This window comes from Bufo gargarizans, unplaced genomic scaffold (assembly GCF_014858855.1).
Source record: "Bufo gargarizans isolate SCDJY-AF-19 unplaced genomic scaffold, ASM1485885v1 original_scaffold_926_pilon, whole genome shotgun sequence".
NCBI lineage: Eukaryota > Metazoa > Chordata > Amphibia > Anura > Bufonidae > Bufo > Bufo gargarizans.
In genome coordinates, this window is record NW_025334759.1 from 109667 (window position 1) to 115666 (window position 6000).

Genomic DNA, 6000 nt, shown 5'->3' on the forward strand with positions numbered 1-6000 from the left:
CCACAGGTATAAATATAAATGTGAAAAGGTCTGCATTGGTCAACTCAATATCTTTGGTAAATTGATGAGGGAAACCATATCTTAAGAAATGTTTCATTGTAGAAGTCCATTCTGCAGGAGATGTCTTCTGCCAGGCTTGGTGAAGGATGGGTTCATACAGCCAATTTAGGGGGATTATCATTTTTGATGCAAGTATAAAATATGTAGCAACTCCTCTTTTATGGGGGTGAAAGAAAAGGGATATATCTAGACAAACAGGACCCAGGAGGAAGTTAGGAGGGTGTTTCGTATGGTGAAAAGACAGGGTACAGGTTTGCATACTTCTTATGGTGCTCTCTCTTCTGTTCATATATTGGTCTCAGAGAGAGAGATGATGTAAGGGTAACTAATAATTGTAAGTGTAGCTAATAAACCTTAACTTTAACTGATAAAAAAAATACACACATGGCCTATCAAAAAGGGATATAAGTCAGTTTTTGCTCCAAGTACAAACTAATTCTTTGGGAAGGAGTGACTTGTAGATGGGATTCCATGTTACAGACAATGGTTGTGGAACCACTGTGCCAACACACTGGTTTGGTATTGGGCTAGACCTGTTGGTTCCCTGGTATTCATCCTTTAGCCTCTATACAGGAATCTGGACTTCACTGCAGGGAAGCCACCAGGCTACCTCTTGGAATAATTCTGGTATAGGTCGGAGCTGTCACACTGGGTCAGAACTACCAGTGCACTGGAAGCACAGGCAAGATCACAGACACAACCAGGCAAGAACTAACAGTCAGAACACAAGCAAATCCAAGGCAAAACATGAACAGAACCAGACTTCAGACAAACAATCATAGAACATGCAAAATCCACAGAACAGACTTCAGGACACAGTTCAGACATAGCAGATACATATGCAGAAACGTGGCATGATGAAACAGGCATAAGACTGTAGGAAACAGTTCACACACAACACGTCCAAGTGCAGGAACTTGGCTAGGCAAATCAGACAAAAAATAAAACATTGAAATCCATTGGCAAACAGAACTAGGATCAAGTTCAGACATACACAGAATTTGGGAACAATTCGGACATGCACAGGCAGTATCCATGAAACAGACATCATAAAATCCAGATGCAGACATAACGTGCAAAGATCCAACAGAATCAATGTTGCACAGCCAGGGTAGGTCACAGAATTCAAAACATATCAGACTGACACGGAACTCGAGAAATATATAGCAGACTTAACAAACTTATTAGTCAAACAGATGCAGACACAAGGCCAGGAAACATTAACCATTGCAATATCGCATTAAAGAGAAATACAAGCACATTGGCACAATTCACGCCCACAAGTAACCTATGCTGGGATATGCAAAGTAGTGGTAGTATGAACTGTCATTGAACACAATGGCTGTAATTCAAAACCACAAGCTGCCAACTCTAATGTACAAGGAAGGCGCAATGGCAATAAGTGAAACGCCATAGTAATACCTTGTACACTGGCTGAATGGAAGGAGATTATGCTTATCTGTATATGAAGTGGAGCAGCCACCCTTGGAGAAGGGTGACCCCTAAATCTGGTACTGAAACCTATGTTGAAAACTATCAGCCAGTGGTACCGTCTCATCAGGGAGCAGTTTGGCAGCATGTCTGGTAAGAAATGTGAGGGAAGGCAGTGGCTCTGTGTGCCGAAGATGGCAGTCATCACGCCTGGCCCTATCAATCACCACATTGCTCCTAGAGGCTCATTTGCATGTATTAAAACATCATTTTTTTCAGCAGTGTGAGCACATAAGAAAGTCAAACACAGATGCCTTCAGCTGCCAAGCGCATATGCAACAGGTCAGCCAGTTACATAGGCACAAATCTGCTGACAGATGCCCTTTAATACAAGATGTCCAACCTCCTGAGAATGATCTAGGTTGTTTAAATTCCTAACAGTCACGTTAAAATTGGAAAAACCCTCCCAAAAATGTCACTATTTTTATTGTAGATTTTTAATGTGTGTCTGCAGTAAATCTTGTTGGCGCATAACTCAGGGGACACTATTGCATTTTAAGCACCTTAGTGACATTATTAATTTTAGCCTTAACCACCTCAGGACCGCAGCACGCAGGGATGCGTCTTTGCGGCGGCCCTGTAATTCTTCCTGGACGCGCTGGCGCGTCATCTCGCGAGACGCGAGATTTCGGTCAGAGCCGGCCCGCGCATGCGCATCGCGGGCAGGCAAAAGTTAAATCACAATTTTGTCATCAGCCTGCCAGCCAATGATCGTGGCTGGCAGGCTGATGATTTAAAAAACAAACAAATCAGAAGCCAGTTAGCACATTATATTTATAAATATAATGTGTTAAATGGCTGCTGTGCTCCTCTGCTGGTCCTTTTCGTTGGTTGGTTTCAGCAGAGGAGCACAGATCACAGTGAATACACAAGACACAACACTTAGCCCCCAGATCACCCCCCATCACCCCAATTAACCCCTTGATCGCCCTTGTCAATCACCTAGTGAATAGGAAAAAAGTGATCAGTGTAAACTGTCACTATTTTTTTTCACTGGTATTGACTGATAGTTTTAGGATAGTTTAGGCCCCTTGGTTAGGTAGTTAGCGATCGTTTAGCGCCCAGCCCACCGAACCGCAGTCACTGATTCTCTGATTAGCGTATCGCTAATCAGCATTTGTACTGTTATAGTATCTATAAGTGATCAGAACTGATCACAGTCAGATCTATAATAGTATTAGTGTCACCTTAGTTCGCCCTCCACCAGAAACGCAGTGTTTGCCTGATCAAGCCTGATCGGTCGCGCATACGTGCGTTCACCCACGCCCGCCCCGCCGCAGTGACAAAAAAAAAAAAAAAAATTTGATCACTGCACAATCAGTTTACAAGCGCTGCGGCGATAAAAAAAATCTGTTTTGATATTTTTTATCAATCGCAGCGGCCTCCGGTACTTCGCTAGCCTCCCATTTGTAAGACAGGCTTGCTTTTTTTCTTAGGTAGTCTCAGGGAATACCCCCTAAATTTAGTTGACCAAATGGCAAGTAAGGGGTATTCTTCTGAAGAGGCCTACAGGCTTCTGACCCAGTAGGATGAGGAATGGGAACCCTCATCTGACGAATCAGGCGGGTGAGAATATGAACCTGTAGAAAGCAGTGGCAGTCTGACTCAAAGTTCGGACGATGAGGTTGAGGTCCCTGATACCACCAGGCGTACCCGGCCCCGTGTTGCTAGATCACAGGTTGCGCAGGATCCGCTTCAAGCGCAGCAGAGTGGGGCTGGCGCTGTCGGATTACGTGGTGAGGCATACACCAGCAGCACAGCCTATCCTGGACCTAGTACCAGCACTGCCGTACAACATGGTGAAGTGGCGAGCACCAGAAGGGCAGCTGAAGCTGGTACGGTGGCACGTGCAGCAGTTTCCCCGTCGCAGCCACCGCACAGACAAGCCCGTAGAGCCCCTAGAGTCCCTGAGGTGTTAGCAAACCCTGATTGGCAGCCCCCAACGTCAGCCGCACCAGTAGTTCCCCCTTTCACCGCCCAGTCTGGAGTTCAGGTTGAGACAGCTCAGATCAGTTTGGCACAGTTATTTTTTTTAGCTGTTCTTTTTTTTATTTTTTTTATTTACGTTTTATTGTTTTTCAACAAGAAACAAAGGGTAACAGGGTACCAAGGTAAAAGCACGCAGGCCTTATCAGAGTCATGAAGTAAGACGAGTACATTACAACATATTCCACTTGATAGTATCACATTAATCCAGACTGCATGTTCAGGTCAACCATAAGCAGTACGATGTCACGCGAAGCAGCCTTACATTGGGGAGTAAATAGCATATCATTAAACATTATCAACCTAGCTCGACCTGGCTATGGGGAAACACCTTCATTTTGTTCGTATATGTATAGAACACAACAGTCGAGGACCAATGTACAGCAGAGGGGGGGAGAAAGGACCAAACCTATGTGCGACATCTTGACTCCATACATTGGCTCCCACCTCCCTTTGTAGATAGAGTAAGGACTTCCCGAAGGGGAGTCAATAGTGTATATGCTGGTCACCCAGATCTGTAGCGCGACCTCGCCATGCAAGATAGTAGTTCATTTTTGTGGGTTCCTGAAATCTGACCAGAGTGCCCAATTCTTCAGAAAAGTGCCATGAGCACGCATTTCCCAAGAGGATATTTCTTCAAACCTCTGGATTTGATCTAATTTTTGGATCCAATCTTCCACAGTTGGGATGTGGGACTGAAGCCAATGTTTGGGAAGCAAGAGGCGCGCTGCTATAAGCATTTGCATAAACATATAAGGCAGTTTCCCCCTGTGATCAGATGAGGGGAAAGAAAGAAGAGCCAACTGTGGGGAAGGCTGAATGGAGGTCCTACAGATCTTGTTTGAATGGGCAAATATCTCAGTCCACCATTTATGAATAATAGGGCAGGTCCACCATATATGTATGAATGTACCCCTCTCCCCATGGCACCTCCAGCATACGTCCGAGGCCGAATTGGAATATAAAGATGTTTTATCAGGCGTATTGTACCATCTGGTGAGAATCTTATAATTATTCTCTTGAATTCGAACGCAGCGGGAGGCCCCATGGGGAGAGCTCAGGAGACCAGGAAGCTTGCCATATGGAATAACTATATCTAGATCCCTCTCCCAAACCATAATGAATGCCGGTTTTGCGAGCAAAGGTGGCGAGCGGATCCTACCATGAATCATCGATATAACTTTCTTGGGAGGGGAGTGAGAAGAGATGATTGATTCAAACCACACTATGGGGCGATAAAGGTCTCCTATTTGTACATGTTGTTTTAGATAAGCTCTAAAGTACGTAATGGCAAAGGTGTCACATGGGCGGGGGTTTAAAAGGGCTTTCATCGAGTGGTGATCTAACCATTCACCTGTAGGTAGTGTCAGAGCCACTACCTGTAAAGGTGTGGATTTGAGCTCTTGAGAGGTAGCAGCACGTAAAGTAAGAGGGGCAGTGTCTATGATGTCCTTTACTGTCAGAAGCGGGGAGGGGAAAGGAACGGAGTTATGTGAGGACAAGAACCATTTCCAGACCTCTAGCGCTGCTTTTATTAATGGGTAAGGGGCATATTGACTCGGGATAATCGTTTGGGAACCAAGAAGTAAAGCCCTAGGGGATCTTTGTAGAATATCCACTTCCGCTTCCACCAAGAGCGAGTGGGGGGGGGGGGGGGGGGCGCAACCATGCCACTACTCGGGCTAGGAGGATAGCCCTACCATAGTTTTCAGGATTTGGCAGGCCAATCCCTCCCTCATGTCTGGGCCTGGTTAGCAAAGAGTACGACAGCCTTGCTTTTTTGTTATTCCAAATAAAGGCCCTAAACTTTTTAGCTATTTGCTCATAATAGTGTCTGGGGACTGTGATGGGCAATACCTGTTGAAGATAAGTTAGGCGTGGAAGAATCAGTGATGCGAGGAGGTTTTTGCGACCGAACCACGAGAGAGTTGGGTTAGATTGCGCCAGTTTATCTATAGCTTCGAATATAGATTCCCTTAGGGGGGTGTAATTAAGGGAAAAAAGATCCTGAATATTAGGGCTAATTTTGACTCCTAAGTAAGTGATCGTGGGTGAGGACCAATTAAAGGGTGAGCCTACCCTTAGCTGATTTTTTGTAGATTGGGGCACCCCTACGCAAAGGACTAAGGATTTGTTAGCATTGATTTTAAAATCCGAAGCTGCGCTGAAGCAGTCTAAATGATATTGAATACGCGGTAGGGAAGCTTTAGGGTTGTTTGTCATTATGAGAACATCATCCGCAAATGCAGCAACTTTTTGCTCCCTGCCTCCTAAACATAGACCAGATATCTCCCCATCTCTCCTCACAATAGCCAAAAGAGGTTCTAGCGCCAATATAAATAGGAGGGGTGAGAGGGGGCAACCTTGCCTTGTCCCATTGCTTATCAGGAAAGGGGCTGATAAGCTTCCATTTATTTGTACTCTCGCTGATGCCCGCTCATACATGGTAAAGGTCGCATCAAT